General features: G+C 49.1%; 1 protein-coding gene across 1 annotated transcript in view; it reads right to left on the reverse strand.

Annotated features, from left to right (window-relative positions):
• LOC144180229 (uncharacterized) overlaps nucleotides 1-18,356 on the reverse strand; it is a 31,558-nt gene that overhangs the window by 8,962 nt on the left and 4,240 nt on the right. The window lies entirely within an intron of this gene.

Here is an 18,356-nt window from a genome sequence, read left to right on the forward strand (position 1 = left end):
TTCAATCTGAGGCTAGCAGCGGAAAACTCGATCTGCATAAACACCTTAAAGGTGTAATCATCAGCTTATAGCCACACGACCATGGCTTCGGAAAACAATGCAAAGTGGGCAGCGGATTTCTCTTGGGGTGCCAGCGACGTGGTTCATGACCAAGTTAAAATGCATGATGCCAAGTACTGAGACCCTAGGTTCTCCTCATGTAGTCATATTGGTTGTCAGACAAGCCAGCCATCCACAATTTACCATGTGACAGGGACACGTACGCAACTGAAAACAGCTTCAGGAGGCCAGATTTACAACCAACCACACTTGACAGGGAGCAAACGTTTTATTTCTTTCAGTTACCTGAGTGTGCGTGTTTGAGGCAGTAAAACTTGTGACAGGGATGCGCACCCGGAGGAGTTGAAACCAGCAACAGGCATCTACAAAAAGCCAACGTTCGTAGGAAGCTGAAGCAAGCAAACGGGCGAAAAAAGCAGACAAACCAACAGGGATTTTTGGAGCTCCATTTAAGACCTCTACACCACCAGTAGCACAGCCATTCCCGACCCAGCCTACTCTCCGCAAATAATCTATCCTTGCAGAGCTCTCGTTTCCTTCGCCTGCTTTCGGCCAGCGCGCCTCTTCACGCCTTAACCGTTCAAAAAGGACACGGTGGTGCTCCGCCAATAATGCTCGCACCTTTGAAACACTTTCGCGCCCTCCGCACACCGAAACGTCGCCTGACGTTCAAGGGGAGCTTCTTCTTAGGCCCCCAGCTCAATCATCGACGCATTTCTTGATATTTAACTGCCATCGTCCTTATTTTTCGGGCATATTTGCTCCTCTTACTTTTTAAATGTGTGCCGTTGTTCTGCGTTGGCTGAATGAAAGATGTGTCGGGGACAATAAATATTGACAAGGCCTCGTTTCCCTGCAAAACTGTAACACAAGCCACCCTAGCAGTTTTCAGGTAACCTATACAGCCTAGGAGCGCCCGCAAGGCTTGTTTACTCTCGTCAGAAGCGCTATGAGTTCAGGCAGCAGCGCTGCAGTTAATGAGAGACTGCACAAGACACGGTGAGACCAACCACGCGAATTACCGCTATGAAACCTTTCTGAAAGGTAGATATTTCTGTACTAGATAGAATTCTGAGAAAAGCTTCTATAGGCGTCATCTTCCCCGGCATAAAAAGTGTTAGGTCTGAGAAATCTCAAAATGAGCCGGAACTGCCCGGGACAAGGCAGTAGCAACGCACATGTAGCTTGTCTAATGCATCTGAACGCCACTGGCTACTTTTAAAGAAAATACCTTGCGGCATTTAACTCTGTCTGCGTGCTTTGAAGTAGAAAGTGGCATAGCTTTCTCTGACGATACCGAATTTACCGCTGCATTGCATGTGGGCCTCCTCACTGACTTTCCTTTCGTCTGTATTCTGTGCCAGACTGCAGACTAATCGAAGCTTTGTACTCAGAAGCAACAAAAATGCATTATAGTTGCGTCGTCAAAACACCTCGGGACAATCGCAATGTAGCAGTAACGTAATGCCAGCGCTTTCCTATGCAAAGCACGTAAGCATGTGATGCGTTAACCGAATTGATTTTTCTGCCATTTCAACCTTCCCTTCACATTGCACGAACCTCAAAAGCTGTGTTCATTCGGTGCCAGCGTAAAGCAGTGATTAAATTCCCTATCGGGGACGACGCCCCTCTGGCCCTCTGGTTTCGATTGAAGTTTCAGCCGTGATTTTTTAGATGACGGCAAACAGATTTCGGTACCATCCGATGGTCGCAAGGCCAGGAGTGTCGCCTCATTGGGGGCATCATGCTTTCGTAACAAAATTGCACAAGCCGTGAAATCATAAAGTAAGAAAGTCCTGTTAAAACGGACTCATACTTAAAGCGCTTGTCCACGAATCTGGGTTACCGTGCTTGAAAAAGCGCAGGGATCGGGTTTGCACCACACGGTCCCGCTTGGGGCTCACATCTCGTCGTACTACCCAGAAAGCTGTGGTCACAAGTTCTCCCCTGTTTCGCACCGCGTATGACTCTTGTCGTCCTCAAATTGTGTACTGGACGAAAACCTACGCTTCTCGTCGTCTTGTGCGCGTGTCAGTTTATTCAGCGGTGTGTCTTCAGCGTATAGAAAAATGTACAAATACGCACTTTTCAGATATCGCGTAACGAAGACGGTTTGTCCGAATCTCGGCGAATCAAGGATAACCTATGGGCTAGCAATTTACGGTCTAGCTTCCGCATACAAAGTAATAATTTAATTAGCATCTTGCGCAAGACTGCTGAAGGCCTCGGTTATGGCTGTCAGATTGGTTTGAAGGTTCCCCGTTCAAGAATATTTCACATTTCACGTAACCTAACCTTACCTAAGCTAACCTATAACCTAACCTAACCTGCTGAAAGCCTGGGTTATGGATGAGAGATTGGTTTGAAGGTTCCCCGTGCAAGAATACTTCACATTCACATTCAATTAGAGCGGTACTTGTCCGCAGAATGCAGGGTTACAAATGCAACACTGCTGCCTCCGCCCGGCATAGAAAAATTTATTCCACATCAGGTCTACATAACGTACAAAAAAATGTAAAAAAAGATCGCACATGTTCCGCTTTAATAGGCCTGAAACAAATTCTGGCAAGGATATTCATACTTAAGGGTGTGGGTAACCGTGCGCCCCCTTCCCCCAACTATGCTGAAGGTGGTTCGAATTTCTGGTTTTTGTTGTGTCATGTAAGTGGAATTGTCTTCACCATTGATGTATTTCATCCTATAACACTTTTGTTCATTTTTTTTGCGTAGCCCTCGTTGTGAACGCTGTCTATTTCCGTTGTTTCAGAATACGAAGTTGATGTAATCCTTTCTTTGAAAGCGAAGCTTTGGTGTCCTCACTGGTGCCGTTGTACGCCAATACGCCCTGCAGGAAAGCCAACTTTCTCTGACGATGATGATGGATGATCATTGGTGGAGTGAAAGAAAGAAACGCTTTCCGTTGCCGGAAAGCATAGACGCCGGTTATGAAGCCGGCGTTTACACACACTACTGAATTCGTCACTCCGATACTTGCATCGAATCCTCGGCCCCGCTTCACACTGGTTTGGGTTCCTGGCCACGCTGGCATGTGCGGAAACGCCTTAGCAAACGCGCTCACCCGAGTACCTTTCCCGGGTCCGCCCATGTGCTGGCCAACCTTGTACCACCCGCCGACTGTTCGTATTCAACATCGCGCTTCCCGCCGTTACCAATTACACGCCCAACGCCTATCGCGTACCCTGTACCCGCCCCCCTGTTCCCGTCTAACTCGTGATGCTGCACGCCTCATTCGGCAGACTCAAACCTCCTCAATCCCCTCCCATCACATTCTTCACCGCATCTATCGGCGCCCTGGCGATCCTTCCTGTCCCACCTGTTCTTCCTACCCATCCATCCCTCATTCTTATTGGGACTGCACCCCGCCATCTCTTGACCCATCCCTCGCCTCCATCACCTCCTGGGAGCTCTGGTTGTCTCCCCCGCCGACAGTAAACATCCAGGCTGCCCATGAAGCTCTCAACAAACACGTGCACCGGATCCGCACAGACATTCTGGAGTACTACGTGGATCCGGTGAATTGAACTTTGAAATTAGGACCTGGACTTAGGTCCTGCGGAAATAAAGTTTGTTCTCTCTCTCTCTCTCTCTCTCTCTCTCTCTCTCTCTCTCTCTCTCTCTCTCTCTCTCTCTCTCTCTCTCTCTCTCTCTCTCTCTCTCTCTCTCTCTCTCTCTACGCGAGTGCTCCATTTAGACATGGTCGAAGTGGTTTGGAAAACTTAGACGACAACCAAGGAATCCTTCACAAGAAGAATGGAGTTGCTCTGTGTGCCGCAAGGCTGTTAGCCATAAGACATTAGGCCTAACTTCCCATTTCGATGTTCAGGACGTCAGGCCTAACGTCCCATATTGTGGTTTAACGCCTCAAATCGACACCCACTCAAACAATTGCTCACTGAACGCTAAGCAGCAAGTACCGATTCGCGCCGCACACCCCAAACACAAACGTCAGGCCTACGGAGTGCGCACCTGAGAGTTGCTGTGGGTTATGCTAGAAGATTCTTTCGTAGCTCCAGAATAGCGCGTACTCGCAGTGTGAGATTGGCCATCCAAAGAATCCATCACGAGAAAGCTTCCCGTTCAACCATCGTCATCCTTTCTTAGTTTTTACTGTAGAAAGACTATGTTGCTTGTGTTTTTTGCTTGGTCTTCTATTTGTAATATTCGCACATACTTATATGTGTTCACACTTACTTTACTTATTATGGTGCCACTAAGGCACCTTCTTCTATCCTATCTAATGCTAAGGTGACCAGCTGCGCACAGCAGCCGAATGCGATAAGCACACTTGATCGGACAATGTTACTTACGTTTGCCGAAAATAAAACTATATTCAAAATAAGTAATCAAGCAGTCATAAACCGGTAACCGGTAAGAGTAGCGTAGAATGACAGCGGGCAGCGTGTCAGCGTGCCAGTGTCTGGGACATTTAGAGGCAGTGATTCCTCATTGTAGGTGCAAAAACACGTTCGCCGTAATCAGCACATTTGGCAGGGTAACCATAATCAGATTATTATACTGACTATTGCCAGCGTTTCTTTATTTGTACCATTGGTTCTTAAAATGAAGATTAGATACCCCAGCACATGAAAATGCCAGTTTCAAGAGAACATAGCACGAGGTCTAGCAAATGCACGGAGCCTTGGCACGGAGCCTTGTCAGACATCCGCCTGTACATCTGCCCCCCTCGCGGATACCAACCTTGGAAAAAATTCTGAATAAATTTCATCTCGTGAGCTGAACATCCTTAAAAGCACAATGCTGAAGCCCTGAGTTTGTCTCCACGTCAGGCACTTCTCATACTCAGCTCCAACGGAAAACCTACACACCATAGAAGCCTTCCGTATAGGAAGCCCGAAAAGGTTTCGGGCAAGGGACTATACAACCAGCCCACTAAGTAAACCAACTCTTGAATTCTCTGCAACTTATAGATGCCAATAAAAACACACGTCATGTCAGCAGGGAAAAACATCCCGGAAAAAAAAAAGTTTCACAAACGTGAAACTTAGGGAGGGGCGAAGCATGCAGTGTATATGTGTATTCTTGGCGCCTTGGCGTTTTTGCCAACGGATACGAAACCATTGAGGGGTAGAGGTATACAAGCCTTGCTGTAAAAGTCTCTTGTCTTTCCAGCCCGAATCTATCTAGCGCGAGGTGTAAACGAGTGTCCCGGTGTTTTTTTAGTACGCGTTAGGAAGCGCTCCAGCGTAAGGCGTACAAAAGCGCCCTCGTGTTTTTTTAGTACGCGTTACGCCCTAGCGCAAGGAGTAAACGTGTTTTTTTTTGTCGTTTAACGAGTGTCCCGGTGTTTTTTTAGTACGCGTTACGTTCTAGCGCGAGGCGTAAACGAGTTCCCTGGTGTTTAAGTACCGTGACTACGTGAGACGACGATTACGACGACGACAGGAGATGCCAGCAACCCCAGCCCATAGAGGGCTTCGCCCCTAAAAATTCGACCAATTTTTTTTTCCCGTCTTCAGCCTCAGATGTCACCCATTTTCTTAGGGCCGTTCGACGTAACGTGAGGATAGGATAGTGTGTCTGGGCAGCTAGGTAAGCGATTATGCAGAGTTATGGGAGACGTCGTTCACCTAAAACTCGCCACGGCAAAAGCCCACCTGGCGTTTTCTTCTGCTGGACACCGTAGCTGCAGCTTGAGATACTCTGCGGAAGTTGACAGAAGCCAGGGCGTGCAGAGAAAGCAAGCAGATTTACGACCGCTGTCGGCGTTCGCTTTAGCGTCGACGGCCTAAGAACGCTGAAGGGGCCGTTTGAGACGCGAGCAGGTGCTGCCGCAACTAGACAGCCATCTCCCTTCAAGGCTGCATCAAAAACACACAAAAACCAAGAGCAAACTGCATTTCCCAAATCCCCGACGACGAACTCGAACCGTCCGCCTCGTATGCAACTAAGCTGAGCCGGTAAGCCGCGGCAAAATCCCCCCTCACTCTTTCTGCTTCGGCAGACTGTCCAAGCCACCACTTCCTCTCTCTCTCTTTCTTTCGTCCTTACCCCCTTTCCTCACCCCAGTGCGTTGCCGCCTGGCGCCTTACGGCCGTTATAAACCCCGTCGGGACGCCGCGGCCCGTGCTGCAAATCCCTCGAATAATTCATGGTAAATTCGAAGGGCTTCACTCCAACACGGGTAGAGAGACTCGAAAAGAGAGGGCGTCGAAATACTGAAGGACAACACCACGTGAAGCACAGGCAGGGTTAAAAAAATGAATCTGGAAAGTAGTATCAACAACAACAGTAATAAAAATATAAAGGCTGATTTTTTTTCAGCCTGAAGAGTACACGAATTGCCTGGAAGAGAAGTTTGTAGTCCACGTGTACCTTACCGTGGTGGCGGATTTGAACATGCAACCCTAAGGAGCCTAGGATGGAGGGAAAGGACGGGGCGCCCGGCTCGAGCGAGCTATATATTATCCGTTCGACGTATGTGCTGCTCCGAAGCGAGGCGGCCTTTAAGACTGCGCGTTTGCCTTCGGTGCCGCAAGTAGGATGTGTTGCTGGCTGGTATAAAACGAGACTGAAGTGGCGGGCTCAGTACTTGCACCCAGAAGGGATTTCAAGTGCATAAATCACATATGCGGGAGAGGATAGCAACGTGGCCTACAAAGTTTCCAAATGAAAGGTTTTCAACGCGGTTTGGTATATGCGCTGTTTTATCAGCATATGTAAGTGGTATCGCTGAAACCACCACTGTATACACTCAGCTAAAGAAACTGCATTTAAAGTGGGCTAGGGTTACACGCATTCTCGCTGAAGCTGTCGTTTCCTTCCGCTCCCCGCGCATGTTTAGGGACCATTAAATCTTGGGCCTCACCTCATCTTACGTTGTCTGCACGTTTTAGTCCAGAAAGCTTGCGTATACATCTACCACATCGCTCCTTCACCAGACTGCAAAGGAAGAGAGAGAGAGAAAAGCAAACGGAAAGGCCGAGATGTTATCCACGCTTAGAGCCCGGATTGCTACTCGACACTGGGGAAGGGCTGTGCAGGGGATGAAAGAGAAAGCAAGAAAAAAAGAGGGGAAAGGAGAAGGGCCGCGCACACACTTCAGTCCCTTTGCGGGCGCTATAGTCTTTCGGCTAAGCCTGTTTCCTTCATAAAACGCAAAAGGGCTTTTGTTGCCTTCTGCGAAGTCGATTCTAGGGGTCGGTGTCCTAGAATAGTCTCTAGTGTGAATGGTTGATTGTCCAATCGGTTGAGCTGGGCGGCCAAAACACGTCTTTCTTATGAATGCTGCGGGCAACGACAAAGCACATGTTCGATTGACTCTTCAACCTCGCAGGCGTCGCACTGGGCACTACTGGCCATCCCGATGAGGAAGGAGTAGGCTTTTGTGAAAGCCACTCTTAACCAGAGTCTACAAAGTAAAGGAAAGTTTGACATCCACCTGTATGCAGCCGTACGGCTACAAAGGAAAGCTATACAGCTTCCCCAGAAACTTTGCAGTTGAAGAAAAATTCGTCCTGGTCCAGGATTCAAACCCGGGACCACCGCTTAACCGGAGCAGTCGCTCTACCAACTGAGCTAACTAGGAGGCTAGTCGTTTGTAGTGCGAGAGCGAATTGATCAACAACTCGAAGTGAAGGACAGGTGCTAATCGACTAGATTTAGGGGAAATCCCTAAGGTGAAGTAAGTTTCTGCAAAGGAAATTTGACATCCACCTGATGCAGTGGATGTAACTCAACTTACTCAACTCAATGGACTGTAACTCAACTTACGCCTGCTATTCCTGCCTGAACCATTTACACCCGTGTTTAGGATGATAGCCTTTCTTATGGTACTTAAATCCAAAAATTTTGGTCTGTTTTTTTGTCTGTCTTTCTGTCTGTCTGTGTGTCGCCCGTCTGTCACATAAAGAGAATTAAATAAATCCAGTAACAGCTATGACCTGTTGTAGTTAGCCACTACCAAAGTAGACAGGAAACAGGATATATGGAATGTGATACTGACAAAATAGAGCGAAAAGCATACATGTCCATATTCAGCCATCCGGCCGAAAGGTGAAAGTAGTCTTGCAAGAAACGTTTATACAGCCAAAACGTTTCCGAACCACCCAATCAGAAAACATGCTTCATCCCTGTCTACATGGTTGGGCAAAACAAAAACATCAGGCGTATCCGACGAAAACATCAATGCACAAATGGTAGTCACAATGCTCTTTTAATTGAAAAACTGTGGCCTCGGTGTGTGCGATATAAAAAAAAAATTCGCTTCAAAAACAAAAATTACGCCCACCTCCCCTCGCGGGAACCCTGGTGTAATGCGACGCTGAGGGGGGTTCAAGCGCAAGCGGAGAGCAGCCGTGGACCGAAAGCCCACCGGAGAGTGGCACACCGGTTATATGCGCAGCGCTCTGAGGAGAGGAGACCGCGCAGAGAGTGCCGCGGCTATGACGCAACACAATCCAACACAATCCACTTTAATCCAATCCAATCCAATCCAATCCAAGCCAAGCCAAGCCAAACCAAGCCAAGCCAAGCCAAGCCAGTCCAATCCAATCCAATCCAATGCCCCTCGGGAGAGAGTGTTCGCTATCGGAGAGGAGAGGGCGAGAGTGGCTGCGGACAACCGACGCACGCGGACAACAACGGACGCACGCAGGAAGGACAGGGCCGCCGACAAGAGATGCTCTGAGCGTCGCATCTAATATTTTGACCCAAAAATGCAAAAACAATTCAGGCGAGCTTGTATCTCGTGGTGCTGTTGCAAGTTCAAGAGTAAGAAAGGGTTGCAGTGAATGACGCCATCAATGGAAAGCGGGAACATTGAAGTGACTTGAGCAAACCTCTTCCATTTTTGTACTGGAAGGATCGAATGGTAGTGGGGAAGGCATAACAAGCGGGTGGGAGAGATAATAGGGCTTTAGTGCGGCAAAGGTGCTTTTCGACGACATTTGCAGTGAAGTGAGTAGGTACGCGGCCAATGTTAAAGTAGATGGTCTTTCTTGGGCCACTTAAACGCAAAAATTTTTGTCTGTCTGTCTGTCTGTCTGTCTGTCTGTCTGTCTGGGACTCGATTAAGCCACTCGAAAAAAGTGGAACAGAGCTGCGCAATAGCCTTATATGCCCACAGCCAAATCTAAACGTCGAAGTCCGGTGTCAGTGTTCATACTTGTCAACATTGTTGAACAAGAACAAGACATTACGCAAATATAAGGCAGCAAATCAATCCATAAGTGACATTTGCAGTGTTCCTTTATTAAAAAAATTCATGGATGCTGGTTTTGCGATAGCAAATGAAAAAAATTCCCCCGCATTTCCCCGAGGGGGAGAATGTGAAAGTGCGAATGCACGGTTGTCGGCCCGCTTGCGGCGCTTGCGCTCGGCCCCCGCAGCCCACCGCCTCGCCGCCTTCTCTTCCATCTCTTCCATCGGGTTTGTAGTATCACGTGTACACCACGCAGTTATCAAGCCGCTATAACGCCGCTGAGTCGCCAACGCACGCCGCTGACGACGTAGTTTGAATGCGTTAAAGATATAAAGCGCGTTACTAACACTGATATCAGCGTCGCGTCCGTGGCTTAGTCGGTAAAGCGTCGCGCTGCGGCCGCAAAGTCCTCGGATCGAAACCTGGCGCCGGATGCTGTTTTTTTATATATAGAGAGGAGGACTGCGGACGCCGCCGCCGCCGCCGCCGCCGCCGGCGGTGGATGGTTTGGGGTCGCTTATAAAGTGATTCCCACCTCCCCTCGCGGGAACCCCGGTGTAGATGCGACGCATAGGCGGAGCGGCGAAGGGACCGCGTTTTATAGCGCGCATAACGTTGAGGGTACTGCGTAAGCCGGTCCCAGTCGATGACGACGTTGGCGTACTTGTAAAGCGGCGTGGACTCTAGGTGTTTGAGCCAAGCGTGGATGTTGCTTCGCCGGAGAACGGCACACCGGTTATATGCGGAGCGCGCCCGAAGGAGAGGAAACCGCGGAAGAGAGAGTACTGCACATGCGCCGGCCCCAGCGCGTCTGCCGCGGCTATGACGCAACGTGCCGCGGCTATGACGCAACACAATCCAACACAATCCACTTTAATCCAATCCAATCCAAATCCAATCCAATCCAATCCAATCCAGGCCAAGCCAAGCCAATCCAATCCAATCCAAGCCAATAAAATCCAATCCAATGCCCCTCGCGAGAGAGTGTTCGCTATCGGAGAGGAGAGGGGGTGAGCGGCGGAGAGCGCAGCTGGCGCGGCGAGGAGAATGGGGGAGGGGTGGACAACGCCGACGACAACGACAACGACGCCGGAGGGACAAGGCGAGTGAATCAGATGCTCTGCATCTAATATTACATCAACGGCAGAATACCGTCGCCTGCTGTTGCCAGCGCTACCTCCCGGCGGCATTTAAAAATCAAACGGCAACAGTAACGAAAGGTTCCACTGGATAGGTTCCGCGTTCTGCTTGGAACGCAACGTTCTATAAACGTTGCAGTAGGGTCCTCGATTCACGTGCGTCTCCGCCGTCCGGCAGCGCTGGCATCGAGACACCCGCATGGAGCAGTGGAACGCGGTAAATTTAAACTGACTTCAGCAATGCTCTAACCTGTTATCATGGGAGGAACGAGACGGGAGAGGAGCAGCATGAGAGGTGAGCGGAAAGGAGAAGGGAGGTATTAAAGACGATAGTCTTTCTTGGGCTACTTAAACCCAGAAATTTTGGTCTGTCTGTATGTCTGTCTGTCCGTCTGTCTGTCTGTGACTCGATTCAGCCACCCGGCCAAAGCAAAACAATTCCTCCGCAATAGTCTTATATAGTCACAGCTAAATCTACCCGTCTATGTCCGGTGTAATGTTCATACTTGTCAACATTGTTGAAGAAGAACAAGACATTACGCAAATATGAGTCAATAAATCAATACAGAAGTGATATTTGCAGTGTTCCTTTATAAAAATTCAAACATTCTTGACTTTTGCGAAATTAAATACTTCATCAACTGCAGAAAAAGAATTCACTCCGCCGTCGCCTGCTGTCGCCCGCGCCACTATAGCTTCTGGCGTCATTTTAAGAAATCAACCGGCAACAATTACGCAAGGTTCCACTAGATAGTTTCCACGCTCTGCTTGCAACGCACGTGGAGTAGGGAAACGCGGTTCTATAAACGTTGAAGTAGGGTGCCTCGATTAACGCGCGTCTTCGCCGTACGGCAGCGCTGGCATCGAGACACCCGGTTTGGAGCAGTGGAACGCGGGAAATTTAAAATGATTTAAGCAAACATTTGGTGTCTTTACTTTGGGAGGAGCGCGACGCAAGAGGAACAACATGAGAGGTGAGCGGTAAAGCGAAGGGGGGCATTTACTTCGCAAAAGCCGATAAAGACTATCGTCTTTTGACGGCATTTGCAACGAAAGGAGCAGATACGCGGCCAATTTTTTTACTTGGCAGGGGCGCCAGTCGACTATTGTCTTTCGTCGACATTTGCAACGATAGGAGCAGATACGCGGCCATTTTTTTCTTGGGCTACTTGAACGCGAAAATTTTAGATGCGAAGCATGTCATGGTCGGGGCTATGTCCCTCCCTTGTTGTTGTTGTTGCGCCGTCCACACCCCCACTGCGCATGCTCGGCTTGCTGAACGGCCGGTGGTGGCTTACCCTTTAATGGCTCCTGGAGCTACAGTGTTAGCGGTGTCTTCCTGGGCCGGCACGAGACGAGCACGCTTCCCTTTTAAGGGCTCCTGGAGCGACAGTGTTGCCGGTGTCTTCCTGGGCCGGCACGAGACGAGCACGCTTCCCTTTTAAGGGTTCCTGGAGCGACAGTGTTGCCGGTGTCTTCCTGGGCCGGCACGAGACGAGCACGCTTCACGCGCCTTCGACGTTTCATCGTCGTCGGGGGCGGCATGCGTCGGCGAGTCTCGGCGGGTGGTGATTACAAGCGGCCCACAACCATCCGGGGAACGTGCATCGACCTCATCTTCAGCAACTTTACGGTTCATCCACTACAAGAGCCCCTGACTACATTTCAGACCATAAGGCGGTCATAATCAAAGCGGAACGCCAACCACAGCTCGACGTCACCTACGTTGAACATGATGATGATAATGCCTAAATAAAGACAAGCTCATACCACGTACAACGTCTCTCTCCCTCTCTCTCTCTCTCTCTGTAATGACTCTCCACTCTAACACCCCCCCCACCATTCAATAAAATTCCACCATCTTCCCGTAGGATGCTTATGGTCGAGCCTGTTCCCTCCCTTGTTGCGCCGCCCACACCTTCACTGCGCATGCGCGTCTCTCCTCCATTCTCCTCCTCACAGCCGTACAAGCAAAGTGTGCACACGCGCTGCGCGCTACTCCACTGCGCATGCGCGCGTCTCTCCTCCAATCTCCTCCTCACCGTACCCACGCGTCTCCTTACTCTAACACCACACACCAACTCTACTCACACTACTTACTTCAACTCTACTTACACACCAACCAACCCCCACTGCTGCGTCGCATCCTACTCAGGGTTCTCCCCACGGGAAGATGGTGAAATTTTTTAAATGCAGAGCATTTCTTTAACTCACATGTAGCGTCCGCCGTGCGTCCGCAACAGCTCAGCGCGCAGGTGCGCCCTCTCCCCCACTCCTCCTCTCCCGCATCACGCTACCCTCCCCGCTCTCAACAGCAGGTCCGCACCCCTCCCCCTACACTATATAAAAAAATAATACTTACCGGCGCCTGGTTTCGATCCCAGGACCCTGCGGGCGGAACGCGAGGTACATGGTGCTCTTCCCACTGCGCCACAAAACCGACACAGAATGAAAGGCTACGAACGGGCCTTATATCCTTGACTCATTCAAACTACGTCAAGAAGCTGCTGATACAACGCATTCACTACCTGTGGGCGGAACGCGAGGTACATGGTGCTCTTCCCACTGCGCCACAAAACCGACACAGAATAGGAGGCTACGAACGCGGCTTATATCATTGACTCATTCAAACTACGTCAAGAAGCTGCTGATACAACGCATTCACTACCACACACTCCCCAAACACTAAACGTTAACGCTATACACTCACCCCCTATAAGACGCATTTACTCGAGTCCCCCTCGCGGGGAGATGGGCCCAATTTTTGGTTTGTGTCTGTCTGTTTCTATGTCAGTCTGTCTGTTTGTCTGTCTATCGATTCAGCCACCCGGCCAAAAGTAAAATGCATTCTTGAACGAGAAATGTGTATGGACAAAAGTTGTCTGCACCACTAGATCTGAAAACACGCTTCATGCTTGTGAAAATTATTCGGCAAATGAAAAGATTACGTATATTTGAGGCAAAACATCCATGCGTAAGTGATATGTGCAGAGTTATTTTAATTAAAGGGTCATTGCTGCTTAATTTTTACGATCAAATAGACCCTTTATTTGATCGTAATACGCGTTGAAAAAAATCCCGGGCCATCTCCACTAACCGGAAACCTGGGGAGGGGCGAAGCATGCAGTGTATAACTGTATTCTTGACGCCTTAGTGTTTTTGCCAACGGAGATGAAACCGTTAGGGGTAGAGGTGTACAGCGTCAATTGCTGTAAAAATTCCGTGTCTTTGAAGCACGAAAGCTCTCTAGCGCGACGAGTAAACGAGTGTGCCGGTGTTTTTTTAGTACGCGTTACGAAGCGCTCCAGTGCGTGACGTAACAGAGTTTCCCTGTGTTTTAGTACCATGACTACATGAGACGACGATTACGACGACGATGACGACAGGAGACGCCAACAGCTGCAGCCTCTAAGGGTCTTCGCCCCTAACAATGTTTTCACTAAAGCTTGACTCTGGGCTAGTTGGGTACACATGACACCTTAGGAAACAGCGCGAAAAACTTGGACAGAGAGAGGGCAAACAGACACCAGCGTTCGTGTCTGTTTGCCCTCTCTCTGTCCAAGTTTTTCGCGCTGTTTCCTAAAATGTTTTCACCCCGACAGACAAAAGGTGCTCGCGCCCAGGACTGGACTTCGTGGCGACATTTAAAGCCCAACGGTAGGGAAAGGTTTCAATAGATAGCGCCCTAGCAGTGAAACGCGGTACAAGTGAATTGAATCGAGCAATCCTCCACCGTGTGTATCGTGAGAGCCGGGAGACCGGTAGATAAAAGCGGGGAGGCGAGGGGGAAGGACAGGAGAGGCGTTTACGTGGAAGGCGCGGCAGACTACTGTCGTCTCTCTACGTCATTTGAAGCGAAGCAAGAAGATACGCCGCCGATATTTATTTTTGCGATCTTCGTTGTCGTATAGGCCATTTGAGTGCTAAACACACAGGTTCCTCTTGCAATCTTGCATTTTCCTTTGACCCTTTAGGTTGTAAACGGTGTGTTCTTCGTTTTCCTCCGTACGCGTTTCTACCACTGCTTATTTCCAACCGTGTTTGGCACCCCAATGAGGCGAACTACTTTCGAAATTGGTTTACGAACCTGCCGCTTGAGCACTTTTTTTCAACCGCAACTGCTTTTTTTCTGCTTCTTCCCAGCGTTTTCGCCGTGGGCGCTCGCACGTTCAGGCAGCCGGACACAAATCTTCGGCTTCTTCCTTCATTTAAGCCCCTTGAACCTTCGTTGCGGAACGGAAGGGATGCAATTTATTCGGGAATGAAGCGGAAAAAACAAATGCGTCTTTTCGAGCAGCCATATTTCTCCCTCTCCTCCCCTGAGCGGCGTCTTCGAAGTCTTTTTTAGTCTGCTTTTTGCTTGACGTGTACTTGTTACTTGCCAGCCACTCCACTCGAAGCGATGACTCATCGAAGAAGGAACGCAATATGCATTCAACATATGGCGCAGTTCGTAACGCCCTCCATACGGAGAAGAATGAAAAACGTAGGTCATCCGTTTTTGGGTATTTCCGTCGACCACGTTTTATATTGCTCTATGTCCCACTAGTTTGTGGAGCCATAACTTAGCCCGCCCATGTTATCTGCTGGATTATGCATGCAAATGGGCGGAGGCTGAGACGGTGGCTAGGTTATATTTATTTTGCGAAGAACCTTTGTCGAGGTTGTAATCATCCACATGATTCAGCGGTAATCTGGATCGGGTGAAGTTTTGGATCATCAACAATAACTTAGTCTACAAGTGGGCGTTTTGAAGTGCTTTTTTCCTCGGTCGGGTTCCGAAAGTGTGTGGTTTACGAGGGCGAGTAGACGCAGTCGCGCGGCCTGCGGTCATTCTTTATCTTTATTTGTTAAAGTTACATCTGCTTACACCGGTTATTAGCCAGCTCGCAATGGTGAAAGCCATTCACCATGAATACGAGGTGCACATGAAATCACTATGTAAATTCGGCGGGGTACTTAAAGGAGCCATGAAGACAAAACACAAGTTTGGTTCATTAAAAAGATTGCCTCGTTAGAACCATACTGACACCACTTTTAACGTAAACTTCGCTCAAATAAGCTATATAATTAGGAATAAAAGAAATGGCCATGCGACCTACTCGCTTATTTCCAGCAACAGAACCTATGATATCATACCAGCCTGCTTTACGATTGGCGGAGGCCGGCCAAGGCAAACGCAAGTTAGGCTGAGCTTATAAGCTTGCAGAACGAGCTATTTGTGCTTAAATTTAGGGCACATTCTTTTTAAAGCAGTAAGAATGGTGGGACAAACAGTGGAGGTTAAGAAAGCACGTGTAAACATAGAAGTACTAATGCGTACTGCTGTTGCTGCTGCGCGCACTACGCTTGGTTTAGTTGCACAGCACTGCGAGGCTTTTGGGTTGTCTCAGACGACACTGGCCGATTGACGCAAGCAACGGTGTCTTACGTGACCATATTTGTCGAGTGCGCACTATGTTTCACGAAACGATTATTTTCTCCCAGAACCAAAACAAGCCAGGTTTAAATACGGTCGAAAAAAAAAGGCAGAAAACGGCTTGTCACTGTATGGTGGCGCCCTCTAGGTTAAGTAACGTGAACAAACGCGGGAACGCCGCCGCTCTAGCCCGGCTGTGCGCAATCGGCTGCAGAGCGGTCGGTTCCTGCGATGTCATCGCAGACCACGAAAACAAATGATTTAGCGGGAAAAACAAAATTTTAACATAAATTGATTAATTTCTCAGTGAATGAACCATCTTTTGCATCCGGACAAGTGCTGGGGGCACTATAAAACGCGAAATCTTTCGAATAAAACAAACTTTTATTTTGTCTTCATGGCTCGTATAAGTGGGCTTACGTACTTCGAAGGGGTAAGCTTAGCGATTATAATTCTTCACTGCTTCATCGAGTTTGCGTTTCTTTCTTCGATTTCGATTCTTCGTTGTCGACGCGAACAACAGACTGGCCGCCATTCGCACGGCAAATTCTCCACAGTCGGAGATCTCCTGTGCTCGCACCTGTTCAACTCACGTGCCGTCACGTTCCCCGGTTACGCGGCACTCATAGTTACGCGGCACGCGGCAGTCTTGTTCCCCCTCTGGTGGGGTGTCGAGTTTGCGCAGTAATTATGCCTTAAGTTCATGCTCTGGAGACCCAGGTTCAAATCATCATCATCATCATCACCACCAGCCTATCTACGTCCACTGCAGGGCAAAGGCCTCTCTAATTATTCTCCAATTATCCCGGTCCGGCGCTAACTGCGTCCAATTTATCCCCGCAAACTTCTTGATCTCATCTGCCCATCTAACTTTCTGCGACCCCCTGCCACGCTTGCCTTCTCTAGGGACCCACTCGGTTACCCTTAATGACCAACGGTCATCTTGCCTTCGTATTACACGCCCTGCCCACGTCCATTTCTTCTTCTAAATTTCTACTAATATGTCCTCAACACGCGTTTGTTCCCTGACCCACTCCGCTCTCTTCTTGTCCCTCAGTGTTACACATATCATTTTCCGTTGCATTGCTCACTGAGTCATCCTCAGTTTAAGTTGAACCCTCTTAGTGAGCCTCCAAGTTTCTGCCCCGTAGGTGAGCACCGCTAAGATGCAGCTGTCATACACTTTCTTCTTCAGGGACAATGGTAGGCTACCAAGAATGCCTGCCGTATGCACTCCACCCCATTCTTATCCTTCTAATTATCTCTGCTCAAATAATACACGAACCCAAATGTGTTTGTATTATTGTTTTTCTCTTTAGACTGGCAGCCATTTTAGTAACCTTCGTTTTGACGACGACGACGACGACGACGGTCACTTTTTGTGTTTGATGAGACATGTGAGGTTTCCTCGTTAAAAGAGTGTTCGAACTCATTGAAGGGTTCAACCTGTTAGAAAAGCTGGTTGACTTCCCCCCCTTCTTTACGAAACATGTGATGCCCCGTACGATTACCAATACCAGGAAATGCAGCAAAAGCTGCGATATCAAATATACCATGCCGCTGAACGGTGATTTGGGGCATGACCACTGTCCTCATTCCGGGAACCCTCCTTGTACTCGACAGGCAAGCGCGTTCGAAAAACGCTATCGAACTGCAAGGAACAAAGCAGCCTACTCCATACTGAGCAAGTTATCTGTTATGTCGGCCGGACGGTGCGGCCGAACGGATGCACCACACCACACATCGTAGCCCAGACGAACGGAAGTCTTTATTGAAGGATGTCTGTCCTATATATATACATACTATAACGAGTGTGGCGCCACATCTTGGCGTCTACAGATAATCGCAGATGAGTGGCGGCACCTGGTGCTATTGCACAACACTACATCTTTCCCTCCCTGGGAAGAAACGTATGAATCATTAGAAAGTCCAGTCCGCACAAAGCAATCACAATTGCAGTCACTGTCTGTACACAGAAATCACAATTGCAGTCACTGTCTGTACACAGAAATCACAATTGCAGTCACTATCTGTACACAGAAATCACAAAACAGTCACTATCTGTGTGAACACTCACTGCTGTCAAATCACTGCACGTAATCTTGGAAGCGCACTGGAGGTCTGCGATTTCTCCTTGGCCGGTCAGGCGGTGGCTCGGCATCGAGTCCATTGCCCTCTACCGGTACACTGCACTCCTCCGTGCGAGAGCCTGAAGCCAGGCTATGCGGGTGCGAACCTTGCGGCTGTGGTGGGCTCGGCGGCACGGGTAGTGGTACAGGGCGTGAAGGAGACGCAAGTTGATCAGCGGAACCCGCTTCCTGCGTTTGATGCGGACCAGCAGGCGTAGTGATCGAAGTTTTCGATGGTACATCTCTCCTGTGACAGTCTGTCAAAGGGGGCATGTCGTGCGCGCCAGAGATGTCTACGTTAGTTTCTTGCTCTGGCGATGCCTCTTTTGGTACCGCTGACAGCTGCGAAGCGTTCCAGGTTCGACCGTCTTCCAGATAGAAAGACCAGCGGCCGATTCTTTTGAGGATTTTCAATGGTGGTCCATAAC

The sequence above is a fragment of the Haemaphysalis longicornis genome, unplaced genomic scaffold, assembly GCF_048455015.1.
Source record: "Haemaphysalis longicornis isolate Haplotype H1 unplaced genomic scaffold, Haemaphysalis longicornis Haplotype H1 scaffold_4, whole genome shotgun sequence".
In the NCBI taxonomy this organism is placed as follows: domain Eukaryota; kingdom Metazoa; phylum Arthropoda; class Arachnida; order Ixodida; family Ixodidae; genus Haemaphysalis; species Haemaphysalis longicornis.